Genomic DNA, 23,490 nt, shown 5'->3' with positions numbered 1-23,490 from the left:
TATATGATTAGCTACTGACGTAACACGACGTGACTCACATTTCGACATGTTACCATTGTAGCTCACTACAATGCCATATGTTGTCTTACATTTCGTGTGATTCAACAATCATTTAGAAATAAATAATGTCTAATTACCTTTTCCTCCTTTTGCCCCGATGTCCATGAACTGAAACGTTGCATGTGTGCGGTGCAAACTCGCAATGGAACGAGTGCTCCAGGCTGCTTGGCTGTCGGGAGGAGAAAGGCACCGCTGTGTGGCCGCTCAGGTGCCGCGTCCTGCGGGGGAGACGCATGGCGGCAGCCCGACCCTTGTTGCATTGAAAGTGTTCTTATATTCTCCGCTGAAGCCCTCAAATTATGAAGTGGAGCTCCCGCCTCGGTTAAGCTACTTGTCGGCAGACATTTTGTCCACAACTTGGCTTTAAAAAAAATAAAAATAAACTTGTCTGAAAAGGGGCGGGGATTATACCGGAACCGGAATGCAACATCGCTCACACACACTAGTAAGATGCTTTTACACGTAGTGGTAAAATGCTCGTATACACAGTGGTAAGATGCGCTCAAACACATAACTGAAATCTTTGCACACATACTACTGAAATTGTTGTGCCTTACACACACGTGTAAAAAGCACACACACACACACGGGTGAAATCCGTTTATACATACTAGTGAAAAATAATTCCAGGTATGTGTGTGTGTGTGCGTGAAACAAAAACATTTCAGTAGTGTTTATAAGAGTGTTCCAGTAGTGTATGTAAGAATGTTTCAGTAGTGTTTATAAGAGTGTTTCAGTAGTGTTTATAAGAGCGTTTCAGTAGTGTTTATAAGAGTGTTTCAGTAGTGTTTATAAGAGTGTTTCAGTAGTGTATGTAAGAGTATTTCAGTAGTGTTTATAAGAGCGTTTCAGTAGTGTTTATAAGAGCATTTCAGTAGTGTTTATAAGAGTGTTTCAGTAGTGTTTATATAAGAGTGTTTCAGTAGTATATGTAAGAGCATTTCAGTAATGTTTATAAGAGAGTTTCAGTAGGGTGTGTGAGAGAAAAAGATTTCAGTTGTTTATGTGAGAGCATTTCAGTAGTGTATGTAAGAGCATTTCAGTAGTGTTTATAAGAGTGTTTCAGTAGTGTGTATAAAAGAAAAAGATTTCAGTTGTTTATGTGAGAGCATTTCAGTAGTGTATGTAAGAGGTAATTCTGAATAATGTCCCTAACGGCCCCTCATACTCGGAGCTGGTAAGTCACGTTTATGTCTCTCTCCTCTTATTTTTTTATAAACTTTTTGGTTGTCGCTCTTAACGTATTCTATAAGAATGCACACTGTCTTGTGTCTTGTTGATAAGCATGCGGGTTGAATTCCCGAATTATGTTTGTTAAATTGTTGTAAAAAACAGACTTTTATATGCTAAATTATGTGTGGATTAGCTTAAAGGCCTACTGAAACCCACTACTACCGACCACGCAGTCTGATAGTTTATATATCAATGATGAAATCTTAACATTGCAACACATGCCAATACGGCCGGGTTGGATTAGTAAAGTGCAATTTTAAATTTCCCGCGAAATATTCTGCTGAAAACGTCTCGGTATGATGACGTTTGCGCGTGACATCACGGATTGAAGCAGACATATTGGAACAGCACGGTGGCCAGCTTAAGTCGTCTGTTTTCATCGCAAAATTCCACAGTATTCTGGACATCTGTGTTGGTGAATCTTTTGCAATTTGTTTAATGAACAATGGAGACAGCAAAGAAGAAAACTGTAGGTGGGATCGGTGTATTAGAGCTAATGTTTTTAGCATAGCTCTGTCGAGGTCCCGTAGCTAAGTTAGCTTCAATGGCGTCGTTAGCAACAGCTTCGCCAGGCTGGACAGCATTAACCGTGTGGTTACAGGTCCAGGGTTTGGTTCGGTGTCTCCTGATAGTAGAAGTAATAGTAGTAATAGTAGTAGGGGCATGTTTCTTCTGTTTCTATCCGCAGTTAAGCACGATGCTATCACGTTAGCTCCGGAGCTAAAGTGCTTCACCGATGTATTGTCGTGGAGATAAAAGTCACTGTGAATGTCCATTTCGCGTTCTCGACTCTCATTTTCAAGAGGATATAGTATCCGAGGTGGTTTAAAATACAAATCCGTGATCCACAATAGAAAAAGGAGAAAGTGTGAAATCCAATGAGCCCTTGTACCTAAGTTACGGTCAGAGCGAAAAAATATACACCCTGGCGTCCTGCACTGCACTCTAATCCTTCACTCTCACTTTCCTCATCCACAAATCTTTTATTCTGGCTCAAATTAATGGGGTAATCGTCGCTTTCTCGGTCCGAATCGCTCTCGCTGCTGGTGTAAACAATGTGCAGATGTGAGGAGCTCTTTAACCTACTTCCGGTACAGGCAAGGCTTTTTTATCAGCGACCAAAAGTTGCGAACTTTATCATTGATGTTCTCTACTAAATCCTTTCAGCAAAAATATGGCAATATCGCGAAATGATCAAGTATGACACATAGAATGGATCTGCTATCCCCGTTTAAATAAGAACATTTCATTTCAGTAGGCCTTTAATTAGCTTAATGTTAGCGGCAGTTATTACGGGGTTTCCAGGTCTCGTGAGTTTGCGCACGGGTCAAAAAGTCTGCTGCGTGTCTGTGTGGACATCTTGTGTGCCGCTGTGACATTAATATGAGTGTGTATTATTTCTTTCTTTATTCTTTAGTGGAGAGAGATCCTGTTTACTGTGGACTGTGTGTGACGCCCTGTTGTTTTTGTTTCCATAAAAAAAAAAGGTATGTCTGTTATGAGTTTTTTGGCATAGTTTATTGTAGAAAAAATATAAAATGAGTTGATGTGAGTGGGAAAAGTGAGGTATATTGCTGCACATATTAAGGATCCTTTTTCTTAATATATATTTTGTTATTTGCTGATGTATATATTTTATATACTGTTTTTTTATTTAATTAATTAATTTGAGACTATTTAATGCTTTATTTACCTTTCATTATTATTATTATTATTTTATGTATTATATGCATATAATCATATTAGTATGATGATTATATGTGTCTACATTAAAAAATTCTTCTTCATACTGCATTAATATATGCTACTTTAAAACTTTCATGCAGAGAAGGAAATCACAACTAAAAAAATCAAAAAAAATTTCATACGGTGTTGATCTGGAAATGTTTGCCTCAGCATTTTGATGGTGTGGGCGTGTGGCACTGAACGGAGATGTTGACATGCGGAGTAAGCACTGTTCATTCTCTAGCACAGTGGTTCTCAAATGGGGGTACGCGTACCCCTGGGGGTACTTGAAGGTATGCCAAGGGGTATGTGAGATTTTTTTTTAATATTCTAAAAATAGCAACAATTCAAAAATCCTTTATAAATATATTTATTGAATAATACTTCAACAAAATATGAATGTAAGTTCATAAACTGAACATCAAATCAAGTAGGCTATTCCATTCATTACCATAAACCCAGAGTTTCCCCCATGCCACGATGGTTTGACCCTCACTAAAATGTCTGTCAAAAAGAACTGTGAAAAGAAATGCAACAATGCAATATTCAGTGTTGACAGCTAGATTTTTTGTGGACATGTTCCATAAATATTGATGTTAAAGATTTCTTTTTTTGTGAAGAAATGTTTAGAATTAAGTTCATGAATCCAGATGGATCTCTATTACAATCCCCAAAGAGGGCACTTTAAGTTGATGATTACTTCTATGTGTAGAAATCTGTATTTATAATTGAATCACTTGTTTATTTTTCAACAAGTTTTTTAAGTTATTTTTATATCTTTTTTTCCAAATAGTTCAAGAAAGACAAATGAGCAATATTTTGCACTGTTATACAATTTAATAAATCAGAAACTGATGACATAGTGCTGTATTTTACTTCTTTATCTCTTTTTTTTCAACCAAAATAGCTTTGCTCTGATTAGGGGGTACTTGAATTAAAAAAATGTTCGCAGGGGGTACATCACTGACTTTTCAAATGATGCTACATATTAGCAGTAATGCTCCTTTTTACACCAACGCTTTCGCCCCACACTTGACAAATTACGGTTGTCTGTTCGACATATTCCCACTTGAAGCCAAACCACCGCCAGACGATGGACCCCCAGGTGTTTTTTGGGGGAATTAATTATTCCTTCTTTAGTTACCAGATTCGCACCTTCTTTCGCTCGTATTACCGCTAGCATCACAGCTAACGTGAGCCATGCTGCTACCTCTTTGCTGCGCGAGGGCGAATACGTATGTGACGTATGACGTGACAGTATGTGACGTGTGTAGAAGCTGCGCTTGCTGTCTGTGAGAAGGAGAGACAGGAAAGAGCGAGGAGAGCATGTAGTGTAATGCCAGCAGCTAAAACAGACCTGGGCATTCTGCGGCCCGCGGGCCGCATCCGGCCCTTTGTGCGTCCCTGTTCGGCCCGCGTTAGGCCAATTATAAATTACAAAATAAAATTTTAAAAAGTATCTATGTCGAGTGTGCAATACAACGGTGCTGCTTTTGTTTTGAAAATCGTTATTTGTATTACTTCCGTGTGGACGTATGCGTGTGCGTGATTGTGAGTGAATGTGAACAGCTGCAATCACAAATTACAAAATAAAGTTGAAAAAACATCTATGTCGTGCGCGCAAAACAACTGTGCTGCTTTTATTTTGAAAAGTTATTTATGGGCGTGTGTCCGTGTGTAACCTGCGAGTGAAGGTGCACATGCAGCGACAAGTGATGCACGGTTTACACCCAAGACGCTAAAAAGAGAAAAGTTGATGACGAATAGCGTGTTTTCAACAAGACATGGACTGCCAAGCAACGTTCCCTTTAAGGTGCGTGCCTGCACAATTGCGCACTGCTCAAGCGTCCGCTGCGCACAGCAAATATATGCCGCGCACCAAATCAAATCCCATCTGAATTCTAAACAAAATAAACATATTTATTCTATGTAATTTTGCAATGCAACTTTGAGTGACAGTGACAACAAGTGGCCCTAACGGTGTTCGTCAACACCGTTCAATTGAACACCGTTCAATTATTGTAACGTCTATCCAGATGCTTCGAGGACAGGAATTATATCGATCACTTTATTGAGCAAAACTGTTTATATTCGGACATAACCACACCAAAAACATGAGTAAAACACTTCTATCTAAAAAAACTAGTCATTTTCTGCCGTACAAACCAGGCCAAAACCAACTTGTCATCTGTCACCAACACGCATACCACTAAACCACTGGTACGTTTATGGCCACACAAAAAGTCGGACAACTCAAACACCACACAAAGTTACACTATGACTCCTCAGTCATACGTGTGCTTATTTTACTGTCATTTATTATTAATGTTAATTTATTTATATTAGTCATGGAATGCTGTTACACACACTATGTTGAAGTATTACTATTATTATTAATTATTATTATTATTATTATTATTTATCGTACGGTATACATCAAAAATAATATTGAGCAAAATGTAATTGAAATATTGTCGATGTGGCCCTCCAGCAGTGCTCGGGTTGCTCATGCGGCCCCCGGTAAAAATTAATTGCCCACCCCTGAGCTAAAAGCAACTGTGTGAGAACGTATACTCCAATATCACGATATAGTCATTTTCTATATCGCACAGAGACAAACCTGCGATATATTGCGCATATCGATATATCGCCCAGCCCTAATATATATATATATATATATATATATATATATATATATATATATATATATATATATATATATATATATATATATATATATATATATATATATATATATATATATATATATATATATATATATATCTATGCTTTGACTTGTTTCTCATTTTGTTGTGGCCTAGAACATGAAAAAAAATCTGGTCACTATTTTTACTGCACACTTAGCATTGAGAAAGTGTTTATTTTAGGGATAAAACATATGAGATGTTTTGGTAGATAATTATTTTGTTTGTTTCAATCTTTCAATAGTTTTTATCTGAATTTTTATAAAGAATTCACAAGTTAGTTTAGCGTCAGTAAAATGTTTGATTTATTTCTTTATAGATAGACAGTGTCACAGATGGCTCTTTATCTGAATCCAGCAACGATCCAGAAAGTGACTACATGCCGTCAATGTCTGATAGTTCATCCTCAACAGTGGCACCTGGTCAGGAGTCACAAGTCAGTAGAAGTCAGGCTCAAGACTCAGATGGTAAGAAATTAATTTGGTTGAAACTGTTTAACTTGCATATTTTTTTATCTAATTATTGTCTCTAAATGTCATAAAATGAGACAGTTGTGTTGCCTTTTCCTCATCATGAGTGTATCAGGTACGTAGTAGTATCTAGTAGGGCTGGGCAGTATCGTAAAAGGATCACAATTATTTTTGTTATCATCCGATCTCAATATCACAATTTGTAATCTAATTTTCAACTTGCCACTTTTAAAACATCTGTACTAAAAAAACAAACAAACTAGAGATTAGTTCAACATTGTATTAACATGCTGAGTAAATAAAGTGAATTAAATAAGAAAAAGGACTTTAACATAACAATGTCATAAACTCTTTGAGTTGACATGCTTTTAAGTAAAAGAAAGCACACACAAGGATACATTAGTTATTTCAACACTGGTGGCCAAACTATATCGTCTTAGAAGCTGTCCAGTTATTGACTTACCAATGAAGACATTTAAACACACAGAAGATAATACAAATAATAACAGAAGAATTGAACAAATTAAAAAGATGGTTTGACAAAAACAGACTATCTTTGAATCTCAGTAAAACTAAAATAATGCTATTTGGTAACAGTAGAAAAGAACATCATACACAAATGCAAATAGACGGAGTAGACGTTGAAAGGGTAAAAGAAACAAGATTTTTGGGAGTATTAATAGATGATCAAATGAACTGGAAATCTCATATACAAAACATACAACATAAGGTGGCAAAAAACATTTCAATAATGAATAAACTATAACTTGCTACCAAAGAATGTACAACAATTCTTCTCAACTAAAGACGAGAAATATAACCTTAGATGAAAAAATAATTTAAAACATTTTAGCATATCAGTATGTGGAATTAAATTATGGAATGGATTAAGTAAAGAAGTTAAACAATGTTCTGATATGATCCACTTTAAGAGGTTGTTCAAAATAATAGTGCTTACAAAGTACAAAGAAGAATTATGAGAAATACTTTCAACCTTATTGAAAATAAGATATTCTTCATCTCAGTATGTTAATAATGACTGAATTAATTAATTACATATTACAAAACTGTTGTGTATACTAATTCACAGATGTTATTTTATTATATAAAAAGGTCAGTAAATGATTCTATATAATTGTAAACGCTCTGAAGTGGGAAAGGGGTAGGATTAAATAAGCTTTGCTTCTTCCTACTCCTTTTCGGACATGATGTAAAGTGAAATTATATGAAATTGTGTGATGTATTATACTGTAAGTGTGTTCATGTTCGCAATAAACAAAAGAAAGAAAGAATGAAAGTAGCAGCACAGTGTAAAAACAAGTTGACTTTATATGCTTGATTGTGTTTCATTGTATCCAGTAAACCATAACCAATTGTATTTACAATCCACAAAGTATGTGAAAATACCGTCTAAAATGCCACAAATTCAGTCGGCCATTTTGAATATTCTGCTCCGAAAACTTTTGGTAATTTCCGTAGATTCTACGTCACTGGAGGAACGCTTCTGCACTTTGACCATTTTATTAGATCAGTCATACTGGAAATTCGTAACAATTGTGCTGTTTATCATTCACAATCCTTATGTAAGACAAGAACACATATGTTTTTATTTTGTATTCTAAATGGTAAATAAATATCTAACAATTGAGTTATTAACAAATGCAGGGTCCTCTCATTATACTCTCTAAAAACATCCAAAAAGCACCAACAATACTCCATTTACATGTCGTGACCTGAAAATGAACCAAATATGAGTGATATTGTTATTATAAGCGCCAAGGCAGACAGACTATTTTAGTGGTGCATTAATAGCAGTGAGCTAATACTAGCTTATGCTGCTATTGTTGACACACTTCTGTTTGGTCTCAAACTTACTAAAAGTCAATTGTAGATTATAATTCATGCATCTCTCACCTGCTAGTAGACAAATGTGGCCATGGACCCACATGCTGACATTTATTTTGCTGCCCTCAGCTACATGTTAAGTTTCAAGTTTAGTCATTCTGTTTACTTCTGCATAACTTGTAAACGAATGTTGGGCAGTAAAAGTTTGACTCTGATTGGCTGTTACCTCATGTTGGATTGAGTTTATGCTTGTGCACAGCTGATCACCGTGATTGACCAGAAATGTATCACAATCACCAATCACAATCATGTAATCGCCCAGCCCTAGCATCTATCCAGTAAGATAAGCTGATGTTAATGCTTGTTGTTCTTTTCTTGCTGAACAAGACATTCTCCTTCGAAAGACGTCACTATAAAGTAGAGCTGGACAATTAATCAAATTTTTATTTCAATTTTAATCATGGCTTCTTACTATCATGAAAATATAATAATTGAAGTGAATTATTTCTATATAGTGCTTTTCTCAAGAGACTCAAAGCGCTTTACATAGTGAAACCCATTATCTACATATTTAAATTACACTTAAACCGATGTGGGTGGCACTGGGAGCAGGTGGGTAAAGTGTCTTGCCCAAGGACACAACAGCAGTGACTCAGATAGCGGAAGCGAGGATTGAACCTGGAACCCTCAAGTTGCCGGCACGGCTACTCTAACAACAAAGCCAGGCCGTCCCAAAATTAAAAAAAAGAAAACAATTAATGTGCTGCGCAACGTGCATGCGAATTCCGGAACTGCTGACGGTAAAACAGACGAGGAGCGAGTGAGTGGGAAAAAAAGAGCACGTCTACTAGAAGTGTGGGATGTCACCATGGTTGCTACCTTTTTTTTGACATGTTTGTATGCAGTGTTGGGTTAGTTACTGAAAACCAGTAACTAGTTACAGTTACTAGTTACTTTATTTCGAAAGTAACTCAGTTACTAACTCAGTTACTTACACCAAAAAGTAATGCGTTACTGTGAAAAGTAACTATTTAGTTACTTCTTTTTTTAAAGCTCCCATTAATGCCCTTTTAGCCTTCATTTCAGTACTGTTATTGCACTGGAGAATAATACAATGTGTTGATCAACTTGACATGCATTTGCATCACTGAACTCTGCTAAGCAATGTGGTCTACATACAACACACAAAGACAAATATATGTTTCAAAGGGCCAACTTATTTCAGGCCAGAACAAATTGGCAAAACTATTTTAAATAGCTGCAACATAACATACATAAGTAACAAACAGCATAATAACAACATAGCTGTAAACGAAATACGTACTTTAACTTTATTTTTACATACCAAAGCCTAACCAGGCATTTTTTCTCTCAAGGAATTCTGAAATAAAATCATGTCTGAAGCCCAGAACACTCTACACATTTCCCCAGTTTTAGTTTAGAGATAAGGAAATATTGGCCTGGCCCACTAGGATCCCTGTTTATGTTTGTGAACTTTATTTTTTATACATTTAGAGTGATGTGATAATCAAACACTCTAGAAGTCTAGAAATAAATCCAATCCAATCCACTTTATTTATATAGCACATTTACACAACAAGAATGTTTCCAAAGTGCTGCACAGCCATGTTAAAAACAATATTAAAAACAATATTAAAAACAATATTAAAAACAATATTAAAAACAATATTAAAAACAATATTATGCTACACCAATGACTGAATAAAAACAAATAATAAATTAATAGAAAACCAATACAGAGACAATATAAAAAATAAATATGATTAAAAGCGATTTTTAAAGGGTAAAACCAATTAAAACAGTAAAATAGACATCACAATTTATAAAAAAAACCACACAGGACAACAGAGGACAGAAGAACACACAACTCACGTAGTGTTAAAAGCCAAAGAATAAAAGTGGGTCTTAAGACGAGACTTAAAACACTCCACTGTGGAAGCAGTTTGAACATGGAGGGGCAGAGTGTTCCAGAGTTTAGGGCCGACCACAGAGAAGGCCCTGTCTCCCCTGGTTTTAAGTCTCGTCCTGGGCACCACGAGCTGCGGCTGGCTCTCGGACCTCAGAGCGCGCGCAGGAGTGTAAATTTGGATGAGGTCCGAGATATACTGAGGTGCCAGTCCATGTAAAGCTTTAAAAACAAACAGCAATGATTTAAAATCAATTCTAAAATGAACAGGGAGCCACTGCAAACTCTGAAGAATTGGGGTTATATGCTGGCGTTTCCTGGCCCCTGTTAAAAATTGTGCTGCCGCGTTCTGGACTAACTGCAACCGGGAGAGAGCTTTTTGGCTAATGCCAGCATAAAGTGCATTGCAGTATTCCAGGCGACTTGAAATAAAAGCATGCACGACTTGTTCAAAAAGGTTAAAAGATAAAAATGGTTTTACCTTTGCTAAAAGACGAAGATGATAAAAACACAATTTTAAAACGCCATTGACTTGTTTTTAAAATTTTAAATCGCTGTCTATAGTGACGCCAAGGCTGGTGACTTTGGGACGCACATAATTTTGCAATGGTCCCAAGTCAGTGAGGGCCGGACCAAAAACTGAAATTTCCGTTTTTCCCTCATTCATTATTAAAAAATTCTGGGCTAACCAAGCCTTGACATCACATAGACCAGGGGTCGGCAACCTTTACCACTCAAAGAGCCATTTTGGCAAGTTTCACACATTAAAGAAAGTAATGGGAGCCACAAAAATGTTTTTAAAATTTAAAATGAAAAACACCGCATACAAAGCTTACATGCTTTGTGCTATGTTAACCAGGGGTCTCAGACACACGCACCGGCACGCACTTTAATGTGGGAATTTGATGTTAGTGCAGCCCGCGAGTTTTGGATGAATGTCGCTTGCGTCACACTTGCCAACCCTCTCATTTTTCCCGGGAGACTCTCGAATATCAGAGTGTGATGACACTGCATTTGGCGCCCTCTACAGTCTGCCCAATCAGTGTACCTGCTCGGCCACAAGTGGAATTCAGCTTAAGCTTACTCACGTAAGAGACAGCAAGGCTACTAACTCAGCAGCCACACATCTTACACTGACGGTACCAATACCCAGAATCCCATGCAGCCCTAACTCTTCCGCTCAACCAACCACGAAGAGGGGGGGGTTGATGTGTGGGGGGATTTGGTGGTAGCGGGGTGTATAATGTAGACCGGAAGAGTTAGGACTGCATGGGATTCTGGGTAATGGTTGTGTTGTGTTTATGTTGTGTTACAGTGGGATGTTCTCCAGAAATGTGTTTTTCATTCTTTTTTGGTGTGGGTTCACAGTGTAGCGCATATTTGTAACGTAACAATGTTGAAGTTGTTTGATACGGCTACCGTCAGTGTAAGCTGTGTGGCTGATGAGTAAGTATGCTTTGCTGTCTCCTGTGTGAGCAAGTAATGACAACATGCAACATGTGGCTGCCCTGGCACGCTGTAAGTAAATGCTATAGAGGACAATTACTGCAATGCAATTAGGGCACGCCCTTTATATAGTAATTAGAGTGTTAATAGGAATATTTTTTCCTGGGAGTAGTCTATGAGAGGCACTGACATCCATAAGTCTCCTGGGAAAATCGAGGGGGTCGGCATGCATGTAGCTGAGCCGCATCAGAGTGGTCAAGGAGCCGCATGCGGCTCCGGAGCCGCGGGTTGCCGACCCCTGACATAGACAGTTGAGAAGGGGTGTCAGGGGGCCGTGGCCTTTTGAAATTGGCATATAAATTTGGCAGTCATCTGCATAAAAGTGATAAGACACTCCATGTTTCTTAAAAATCTCTCCAAGAGGGAGAATGTACAAGGAAAACAGGATGGGGCCTAGAATGGATCCCTGGGGGACACCACAGTAAAGCGGAGCAGAAGAAGAGGTGGCGTCCCCCAGCCTGACAGAGAAGGATCTCTCTGACAGGTAGGATCTGAACCACTCTAATGCAGTCCCCCTGACACCCACACAGTCTCTCAGGCGGTCTAAAAGAATTGTGTGGTCGACTGTATCAAAGGCAGCTGTAAGATCTAAAAGCACTAAAATGGCAGAGCTACCAGAATCAGACATTAAAAGCAAGTCATTAAAAACCTTTAAAAGTGCAGATTCAGTACTGTGCAAAGCCTTGTATCCAGACTGAAATGGATCTAAAGTGCTATTTTCATCTAAAAAAGGCTGCAGTTGCGCTAAAACACATTTCTCCAGAATTTTTGACACAAAAGGTAATTTGGAAATGGGCCGATAATTTGACAAACTTGTCGGATCTAGACCTGTTTTTTTAATCAAAGGCTCGACAACAGCTCTTTTACCAGAGGTGTGGACTCGAGTCACATGACTTGGACTCGAGTCAGACTCGAGTCATGAATTTGATGACTTTAGACTCGACTTGACAAAATGTAAAGAGACTTGCAACTCGACTTAGACTTTAACATCAATGACTTGTGAATTCACTTGGACTTGAGGCTTTTGACTTGACATGACTTGCTACTTTCCCCAAAACCCAAACCTTAAAAAGTTATTTGGGAGCGCTCCGTATCTTTCATTTTACACGTCTGTGTCTATAAGCGTGTGTGCTGCTTGTCAGCGTGTGTGCTGTCAGTACAACAGCCAATCAAATTAAATCTACGTTGTTTTCATCCCACAGCTCTCATCCAATCCAATTGCAGGACAACCACCGAACATGAGTTGTCAAACAATGCGGCAGTGAGAAACAATAATGCCAAAGTTGGTTTCGTTCGGGTATAAAAACTACGACTTGGTCAACAAAAAACGAATTGCCGTATGCAAATCACGCAGTTCGAATATTACAGACGGAGACGCAACAACTTCCAACTTCGTTCGACATTTGAAGTTGCGCAAAGAAGGGTAAGTTTTGAATGTAAGATAACGTTTATTGGCTAAGTAACATGACTTTTATTTGCTGTGTAGTTAAATCAGTGAGGCTGTAAACTCACTGCTAACGTTATAACCATAGACATCTTATAAGGGTACGCAGCATTGAGCGCTACTGCCTACTGGCGCAGACGAGACGCGGAGCCGCCATCTTGGAGTGGTGATCCGCTCCACTCAGTGCAATTCATTTGGCAGGAGCAATGAACTGTCAGCAAATTTAATTCATCTTACCTCACTGAATACCACTGATTTTCACGCGTTTTTTTGTCATACGAGTAGCTATGATAACGGACACATGTTTTGGCGTTTTTATTATTCATAGTTTGCTTAACAGTAATATAATATTCTTATACGCTATAAATGACCAGACGTCCGAGATCAAAACTGGGAATATAATCCCAGAGAAGGGGGAAAAAAACGGTCAGCTATTTTTAAATTGAAGAAACAATATGATTAGATTATATATACATGCGTATATCCTACATAAACAATGTATGAATACATTAGATATCTATATATTTTAGGGACCTATAGACTGTAACTCTGTTGCTGCAGCAGTAGAGAGTTTATTCTGTCTTGACACTTTGTATTGATATTTTGTATTACATTCTTCCCTTAAATGATAATGTTTACAGTGATTGTTTTATATCTATTTTTTATGTATGTCGCTTTGGATAAAAGCGTCTGCCAAATACTTAAACATATATAAACACCTGAAAGTCTTTATATCAGCTAAAACCACCAATCTGTTTCACTGGATTCAGAATAAAACCAAATGCTGTCTTACCCAACAATGTTAGTATTTGAATATTGTTACTTGAAGACTTATTCCTGGTTACAATTATACTGTTAAGAAAGTATTGTCTTATACTTTGCCTAAAATGAGAATGCATCATAATCAGTGGCGGCTGGTGAATTTTGTTTTAGGTGGGGCTGAAAGTTTGTAAACCAAACCCCTGTAGGGGTGTCATCCTCCCCCAGAAGATTTCTTTGTGATTCTCACATACAAATATTGAAGATCTTTGCTCCTTCTCAACTTTGTGGTAATGTTATTTTCATAAAATACAACCAATAGTATGTTAATGTTTGTTTTTGCAAATGTGTTTATTCTGTAAAGGAATGAGTTAAATGTTTAAAATTGTTTAAACTATTAAAATGACTGGTTAATAGTGCTATTATGAATTGCAATGTCAGCACCATTTTTTTCCTGCAATTTCAAATGCACTTGTTTTAATAAATAAATACAGCGTTTTAAAAGCATACACAATCTGTGTAAAAATATTAGTCTGTGGTTAAAAGGACTTGAAAGGACTCGAAACTCAAAATGCAGGACTTGGGACTTGACCTTAGACTTTCTAGTCTTGACTTTGGACTTGACTCGGGACTTGCCTGTCTTGACTCGGGACTTGACTCGAGACTTGAGGGCAAAGACTTGAGACTTACTTGTGACTTGCAAAGCAATGACTTGGTCCCACCTCTGTCTTTTACAAAAAGAGGGGACACAGCCAGAAATCAAGCTGCTGTTGATGATGTCCCTAACAGACAAGTCAATAGTGTCCCAGATTTCTTTAAAAAAGCGAGGGGGGACAGGGTCTGTGGGACAGGACGAGGGTTTTAGTTTGTCGACTATTCCTGTAAGCTCAGGCAAGGACACAGGCTCAAACTGACTAAACACAGCCGAGCACTGAGTGGCCACATTAAAACTCAATGGAGAGCGAGAAAGATTTGCCCGAATAAAAGCAACCTTATCGTTAAAAAAGGAGATAAATTTTTCACAAGTTTCACTTGTCATCTCAGTAAAGTGGCTGGATTCGGATTAAGAACATAACTAATAGTATTAAAAAGAACACGTGGCTTGCTGATACTATTTAAAATTAAGTCTGACAGATATTTTCTTTTCTCAGCTTTAACCACACTTTGATAGTTCTGACAGTTTTCTTTTAAAATTTGATAAGAAACCTCCAAGTGATCCCTTTCCACTTGCGCTCCGCCCTTCGCCACTCACGCCGAGCTGTGCGTGTGGTTTCATTGAGCCAAGGCTCCTGTTTTGGCTTTGGACGTATAGCTCTGAGGGGCGCTATACTATCCAGAACCTCAGAACATGTAGAAAGAAAAGAGCACATCAATTGTTCAGTGTCTGCAGAGTGTGATATACTCTGCATGGACACAGCGAATAAAGGGGAGAAGGTGGCTGCGGTGTCAGACCTAATAACACGCCCATGACGCACGGCAAGTGGTTTCACATCAGGGTCCAAACTTAAATTAAACATAACAGGACTGTGATCAGAAAACACAGCATCACCAACAACGACATTGTCAACATTAAAACCATAAGACAGTACAAGGTCTAGTGTATGCCCACGTTCATGTGTGGAACCAGATACAGACTGTACAAAATTAAAAGCGTCAATGACATTCAGGAAGCTCCTGGATAGAGGTTCGTCTGGGCAGCAGGTGTGAATATTAAAGTCACCAACAATAAGAACACGATCATATTTGGGCAGAATTCCGGCCAGAAATTCAGAAAAGTCATTTATGAAGTCTTTGTGGTACTTGGGTGGTCGGTAAACGACGGCACACAGGACGACATCAGAAGGACCCAGGTCAAACATGCATAGTTCGAAGCTTGAAAAGGAGGATTGCAGGCGGATCTGACGGCATTTAAAGTCATTTTTAAAAACAACTGCTAATCCTCCTCCTTTTCGGCCAGACGACCGCGGAGAATTAAAATACGAGCACTCCGGTGATAAAAGTTAATTTAGAGGAGCGAACTCACCAGTTCTCAGCCATGTCTCCGTCACACAGAGGAAGTCCAGTCCGCGGGAGACGAATAAATCCTTCAGGATAAATGTTTTGTTTGTCAAGGATCTTGCGTTAACAAGACCGAACTTAACGGGGGCCGGCGCGTCCAAGGCCGCTGCTGATCCGGATGGGGCCCGACACAGAGCCCGCAGGTGGCGGGAATTCACTCCGCACCTCCGGGGGCGGGGACAGCAGGAGCGCGGCGGGCGAGCTTCCCCCTGCAGACCAACGACAGGAACAATCCAGGACCCGGCGGGATCCAGCAAACGTGGGTGCAGGAAGAAACCAGGTACCGGTCCATACCTCCTTCGGGAAGCCACGGAAAGCCGGGCCAGGAGTGCCCTAACTTTCACCAGCTGGCCGCCACGTTTACCGCGGCGCCGATGACGCTTCCGCCGGGGGAGAGGAGCCAGAGGGCGAAAAAGGAAGGCCAGGTGAGAAAAACTAACGTCGAAGTTGATCATATCCGTGTGAGAGGGACAAAGATCCAACAGCGTTTGGCGGTCATACACAAACAGTGAGTTGACAGGTACAACAAAAGACGCGAACAGCACAAAAACAAGCAAAGCTGACAGCGAGAGACGGCAAGCCTCAGCTGGCGCCATCTTGGATCCCCCACCGATGTGCTGACACGCTGGTTCCGAAGATGGGTGGGCCTACCCACAATCCCCATACATCGGGGGGGTGTCTAAATGGGGTGCAAAATGTTTGACTTTGTGGGTGTTGTCCGTTGGTGGTGCCGTTGGTCTCCTTCGGGGTCTTCCGGGGGGTTCTGCGTCTGGCGTGGCCTAACCTTGACGGATTGTTGATGGACCGTGCACATTCCTCCCCCTCTCTGTCTCTCTCTCGCTCTCTTTCTAACCCTATCCCCAAAACCTAACCCTAACCCTAACGGTTAGGGTTAGGTTAGGGCCTAACCTAACCCTAACCCTAACCCATCAGGAACCATTATGCTCACATCCCAGCCCTTAACAGCCAGGACTTTGAGACCCAACGTGACCTGGTCCATTGAACGCAGGACACGGCCAAGCTAATGCTCGAGCACTGGCTTAGTTATTTAAACTTGGGATCCCCATAATCCCGACCACGCGGGGGGGTTAGGGCCCATAATTTCACGCCAACCCCCTCACAAATCTCCCTCCTCAATAAGGGCCTCAACTTTGTTCCTTCCACTAACCTTAGTAGTGACTGGCATCATCAACTTCAATCTGACCTCCAGCACTACCATAGACGTGTCAAACTTGAGGTGTATTCTGAGAAACAAGAGGCTCTCAGACCCAGACATTTTACAGCCCGCTCCGACTGGAAGTCCTCACCTGGACTTTTACCTCCGGAGTTCCAGGCGATGGTCCGGTCTGATGAGCTTACAGCGCGGTTCGGGCTGTGCACCTGCGGTCGCTCCCAATTTGACACGTGAAGAAGTTGAGGCCCTCCATAGTCTAAAGAGAAGCAAACACATTGTGATCAAACCAGCTGACAAGGGGAGTGCTGTTGTCATTTTTCAAAGATCGCAATATATAGGGAGGGCTCTCGACAGTTGGGGGATACTACCTATCAGAGGTGGGACCAAGTCGTTGTTTTGCAAGTCACAAGTAAGTCTCAAGTCTTTGCCCTCAAGTTTTGAATCAAGTCCCGAGTCAAGACAGGCAAGTCCCGAGTCAAGTCCAAAGTCAAGACTGGAAAGTCTCAAGTCAAGTCCCAAGTCCTGCATTTTGAGTTTCGAGTGCTTTCAAGTCCTTTTAACCACAGACTAATATTTTTACACAAATTGTGTATGCTTTTAAAACGCTGTATTTATTTATTAACCCTTGTGTGGTGTTCGGGTCTGTGGGACCCGTTTTCGATTTTTATTAAAATAAAAATGATACTATGACAGACTCGTCCCGTCTTGCGGGTTCCATGGACCATCAAATAGAGACATCTTTGCTTCGAGCAGGGTTGTGACTTTGTTTATTTTCAATATCAAGTCTTTTGTGCTTTTCAGCACTTGCCTCCCTCTGCTGCTCGTTCCGCCGTCTCTTCAGCTTTTCAGCCGGCCGCGTCTTCTGCGTCTTTTGCTCAGTCTCTCTCGCTCGCTCAGTCTCTCTCGCTCCTCCAGCACTCCTGGCTGTCCACCTCCTTTTCCCCCGTAGTCCTCGGCTGCCGCCTTCTTAAACACCGCAAGGGGATCATCAGCTGATCTGACCAAAAGCGCGATCCCCACACCTGGTCATGATTGCCTCGCCGCTTGCTCGCCGTCCCCGCCTCCTCGACCGCCACCTTGGAGCGGGCTTCGGCGCAGCACGCCTCGCCGTCGGTCCTCCGGCCCCGCCTCCTCACAGTCCTCCATCGGCGGACACAAGCCTACTCCCCTCCCCCCATTTCGAGGGAACGGGAAGTGGGGACGGCCCAGTCCCCCTGTGGCCCCGGTCTTCTCAATTTCTGTGTCTTTCTCTTCTCCCGTGTCCTTTTCTTCTTCTTCTTCTTCTTTACCTTGTTTGCCTTTGACTTTTTCTTTTTCTTTGTCTTTTCCTTCTTTGTCTTTGCCTTTTCCTTCTTTGTCTTTTTCTTCTTCTTTGTCTTTTCCTTTGTCCACTTCATCCTCTTCTTCGTCATCATCTTCATCCCAATCTTCATCCCACTCTTCGTCGTCAATTTCCACCCCACCTTCGTCATCAGCTTGTTCTTGTTGAGCATATGAATGGTTTTCCTCCTCTTTTTCATCCACCACTTCTTCTTCCACTTCTTCATCCCAATCTTCGTCATCATCTTCATCCCACTCTTCATTGTCAATTTCCTCCCAACCTTTGTCATCTGCTTGTTCTTGTTGAGCACATGATTGGTTTTCCTCCTCTTCTTCTTCCACCACTTTTTCTTCTTCTGTGGGGGGCCATTCGCCCCCCCCCCCCCCCCCCCCCCCCCCCCGTCTGACCCGCCAGTACCTGCAGGAGCTTCAATTGTCGGCGGGACCCTTCCAGACGCTGGCGGCTGCCTGTCGCCAGTTCAGTGAACGCCCCCACGAGGGCCCACAGGAGATCGTCCTCCCGATGGTCCAGCCACGTTGGGTGCCAAATGTGACAGACTCGTCCCGTCTTGCTGGTTCCATGGACCATCAAATAGAGACATCTTCGTGTCTGGAGCTCCTGGGTCCCACCGTCCATCCCTTCCGGGTGCCCGTCTTGGTTGGGGCCTACTGGGTCTAGTCCCTGCGTCTACTGTGGTAGCTTGGTGCTGCAAGGTTTTCCGAGGTGCTGCGAGTCGGCCAGTTATAAATAAATAATGATAAATGGGTTATACTTGTATAGCGCTTTTCTACCTTCAAGGTACTCAAAGCACTTTGACAGTATTTCCACATTTACCCATTCACACACACATTCACACACTGATGGCGGGAGCTGCCATGCAAGGCGCTAACCAGCAGCCATCAGAGGCAAAGGGTGAAGTGTCTTGCCCAAGGACACAACGGACGTGACTTGGAAGGTAGAAGGTGGGAATTGAACCCCAGTAACCAGCAACACTCCGATTGCTGGCACAGCCACTCTACCAACTTCGCCACGGTCAGCATGTCTGTGATCTTCTTTTAATTCTTTAAAAAAAAAAAAAAAATTAATTATTTATTATTATTATTATTTTTTTAAATATATTTTATTAATTTATTTATTTTTTAAATTTTATTTTATTTTATTTTTTCCTCCACTTTAGGGGGGGAACTCGGCGGGGCGGTTGCTGGTTGTTCCATCTCCATCGTTGGGGTCCCTGCGGGTGGGGTGGGTGGTTCCCGTGTCCCCGTGCTGGGTGGTCCTGTGGCGGCCGACTTGGGTGGGGCAGCCGGGGACTGGCCTCGCCGCGCTCTCCGGGGGTGGGGGGTGGGCTCATGGGGGCCCGGTTGCCGGTGGGGTGGGGTCGGTCTTCCCGTCCGGTTGCGGGGGGTCTCCGGGCCCCTCAGGCGGGGCGTCCCGCCTTTCTGCCCGTGTGGGGTGTGGTCTCTCGCTGGCTTGGGGTCTGGCTGTCCCCTGCTTTTCTCGTGCCTTGTCCTCTTCCGGGTGCGTCTGTCTGTGGCCTGCTGCTGGCCCTTGTGGGCGGCACGGCGGGCCAGGCTCTGGGGTTCCTGTTGCTGTCCGGCTTGGCTGCGTGGGGGCGGTGGTCCCTGGTTCCCTGGGCACCACACCTACTGTTTGTGGGTTGGGCTCTCGGGGAGGCTGGGGCCGTACTCTGGCTCCCACACACACTGGGAGTCAAATGTATTGTGCATACAAATTCACATATACTCACATACATACATACACACATACATAGGTACCTACGCTCCCACATACATATACAAATACAGTACATATTAACACACTCAAAGTTCGTACATCCACACGCACATTCATTGTACAAACATACACATACACGTACTGTACATATACATTCACTGTACAAACATACTATTAAATAACTATATGTTTAAACTGATGTTGTTGTTGTTGTTGTGCTGGGACTCTTCACCCGTGAGCGTACTCCGGTTAGGGAATAAGGACACCGTTTTACGTTTTTAACTTCTTCTTTATATATAACTTTGTAGCAGCAGCAGCTAAGCACACTCTCACATACACACTGTTCGACACACTGCCCGAAGGACCCCGAAAGTAAACATAGCTGCCCGGTAAACTGCCTGACACAAAACAGACGCAACTTAAAGGTGCATGACTACAATAATAGCTTGTTTACGTCAACAATAATATAGTCAATTATATTCAACAATTATCATATTAAATAGGGAACTTTCTCTTAATCTTCTGACAAAGGGAATTTATAACACATACTTTTACACATACTGTACATATACACTCACTGTACAAACACATATACACATACTGTACATATACATTCACTGTATACACATACTGTACATATACATTCACTGTACAAACACACATACTGTATACACATACTGTACATATACATTCACTGTACAAACACACACATACACACACTATACATATACATTCACTGTACAAACACACATATACACATACTGTACATATACATTTACTGTACAAACACAGATATACACATACTGTACATATACAAGTACATATGCACACATACACTCATGCACATAATCACGTTTCATCAAACATATATTAATGGTGTTGCCCTAGGGTAAACTGGATATAACTCTGACAAAGCTTAACCTATTATTACTATAACAATCTACAAGGTTAATGTAGGTTGCTTCTCTTTCTTCCCCTCCATTTTTCTGCATTCTTTCGTATCTCAAGTTATCATTACGTATATGTATTGTTGCATTTGAACAACTGTATTGTTGGTAATAAAGGTAAAGTATTGGTATTGTTCATTATCAATAGCGCTATTTCTGTTGGTATTTGTATTGCTCCATTTTTAGTGTAATAATGCTCATTGTCATTTCCGTATTATTTTTTATTTTTTCGCTAACTACTTATTTGCTATTACTTTTACCATCATATTTGTACATGCCGTATTTGCTGATGTTGCTCTATTGTTGTTGTTGTGTTTGCTGTTGTTGTTTTGTGTCTCTGTCTAATCCCCTCTTGTCCCCACAATTCCCCCCTCTGTCTACCTTTTTTTCTCTTTATATCCCCTCCTGCTACGGCCCGGCTGCACCAAATGATAATATAAATACATTTAATAAAGTCAAATACAAATAAGGCAACAAGAGAAGTATCCTACACTTCTCTTTAGTAAAGTAAATCTGAACAGCCGATATGGGCATCTACATCAACTATATGATTTGCCTGAGAAGCTGGACAGGACAAAAAAAAAAAAAAAAAATAGAGACATCTTCGCTTCGAGCAGGGTTGTGACTTTGTTTATTTTTCAATATCAAGTATTTTGTGCTTTTCAGCACTTGCCTCCCTCTGCTGCCCGTTCCGCCGTCTCGTCAGCTTTTTAGCCGGCCGCGTCTTCTGCGTCTTTTGCTCAGTCTCTCTCGCTCCTCCAGCACTCCTGGCTCTCCACCTCCTTTTCCCCCGTCGTCCTCGGCTGCCGCCTTCTTAAACACTGCTAGGGGATCATCAGCTGATTGTGACCAGGTGCGCGATCCCCACACGTGGTCACGATTGCGTCGCCGCTTGCTCGCCGTCCCCGCCCAAGTGCCCCTGGCTGCAGCCCGCAGATCGAGGAGGGGCTTATTTTCCCTCAATGTGGGCGGGTCTCAACGTTGAGCCCGCGGGCTCCATCTGGTGGCGGAGATCCGGCAGCACACATTCTCAAACGTCAATAAAGCTACTTTTAACTTGTCAAATGTATTTTTTTTTACCATGAAAAAACAATAAAAAATATATATATATATAAACCATAGTATGAAAAAAGGTTCATGTATTTGATAGACTTAGACATTCCTACTTTTAACTTGTCAAATGTATCTGCCATCTTTTTTGTAGTTTTATTCCTTTTTTATTATCTTCATTATTTTCTGTATTGATCCTACACTATTATTGTGTTTTTTTTGTTACTTCTGATATGGCCTTGCCACGGTTTATTTGCTTATTTATTTATTTATTTTTTGTGTCTTTTTATTTTGTATTGTTTTACATCTGATCAACTTCTGTGACTTTCCTTTTCTTTTTTAAGTGTGAACGTTGGAGAGGTCCTCGAGAGGGGATCTTGGGATCACTTCCTGAGGATCCTTGATGCCGAGGAATGTTCATCCACTATGGTCTGGATAGCCTGTAGCTGATCCTGAGCCAGAGCGGGATGGATGGATATATATATATATACAATATCTGGGTATCTTTTCTAATACTGTTTATACTGTAAACCTTGAATTGTTAAAGTTTAAGTGCACCTCTCTCCTCAAGTGTGCATGTGAGTGGGTATGAGTGGATGTGCGATTGTATGAAGGTTTTGCGTGACCAAAGTATGACTGTTAAATGTGATTTTAACTGTAAAATTCAATACAAATATTTGCAAAAAAAACCACAAAAAAAACTTGTCAAATGTATTTTTTTTTTACCATGAAAAAACAATAAAAAAAAAAATATATAAACCATAGTATGGAAAAAGGTTCATGTATTTGATAGACTTAGACATTCCTACTTTTAACTTGTCAAATGTATTTTTTTTTACCATGAAAAAACAATTAAAAAAAATATATATCTAAACCATAGCATTTCCATAAGAGTATAGACACATATTATTTTGCACACTCAATTATATTAGCAAAGTCAAATAAACCAAAGACAGAAGACTTTGCATCATTGATTTTATTTTTCACCCCAGGCTAAAAATGTTTGATCTGTAAAGAAAAAAAAATGTTGTAGCCTAGCCAAATACATTCCTTAAGCTCCCATAAATGTTTAACAATGGCAAGTATCAAAGTATTTTTCTGGCCCATAACAAGCAACCCTGTTCCCTGTTTCCAGTTCTGTTAATTTTCCACTGTCTAGAAAGGAAACAGATTGCGGTTCTTATAGGCACAATAACAATGCAAGATGTAAAACTAAGGTAATTGAAATAAGTGGGGGAATTACCCTTTAGTCTAGCAATAGTTGACTACAAGACTAATTAATCACATGACCTCTCACCTGTAGCCCTCCTTGCACTCGTCGCCGTTTTCTGTCCTGCAATCGGTCTTCTTCAGACCTTAGTGATTTAATGACAACATACATTCACTATGAAAACATTCATGTTGGTCTGTTGACCGTGAGTAAAACATTTTTTTTGTGATTTGTGATATTCAAAGCACTTACGGCATGGGGAAGTTCTGCAGGAGAGCGAGACACCACCATCTCCTAATTTGCAGCATGTTTTCCTTTGAAG

At 40.7% G+C, this 23,490-nt stretch overlaps 1 long non-coding RNA gene across 1 annotated transcript; it reads left to right on the top strand.

Moving 5' to 3' along the window:
* Nucleotides 1-907: 907 nt before the first annotated feature.
* Nucleotides 908-22,625, top strand: LOC133644207 (uncharacterized). The gene is made up of 4 exons (XR_009824740.1): nt 908-1,237; nt 2,711-2,780; nt 6,043-6,190; nt 22,303-22,625. It is a non-coding gene; the product is annotated as an uncharacterized LOC133644207 (long non-coding RNA).
* The last annotated feature ends 865 nt before the right edge of the window (nt 22,626-23,490 follow it).

Source organism: Entelurus aequoreus, linkage group LG27, assembly GCF_033978785.1.
Source record: "Entelurus aequoreus isolate RoL-2023_Sb linkage group LG27, RoL_Eaeq_v1.1, whole genome shotgun sequence".
In the NCBI taxonomy this organism is placed as follows: Eukaryota; Metazoa; Chordata; class Actinopteri; order Syngnathiformes; family Syngnathidae; genus Entelurus; species Entelurus aequoreus.
This window is presented reverse-complemented; position numbering and strand designations above follow the sequence as displayed.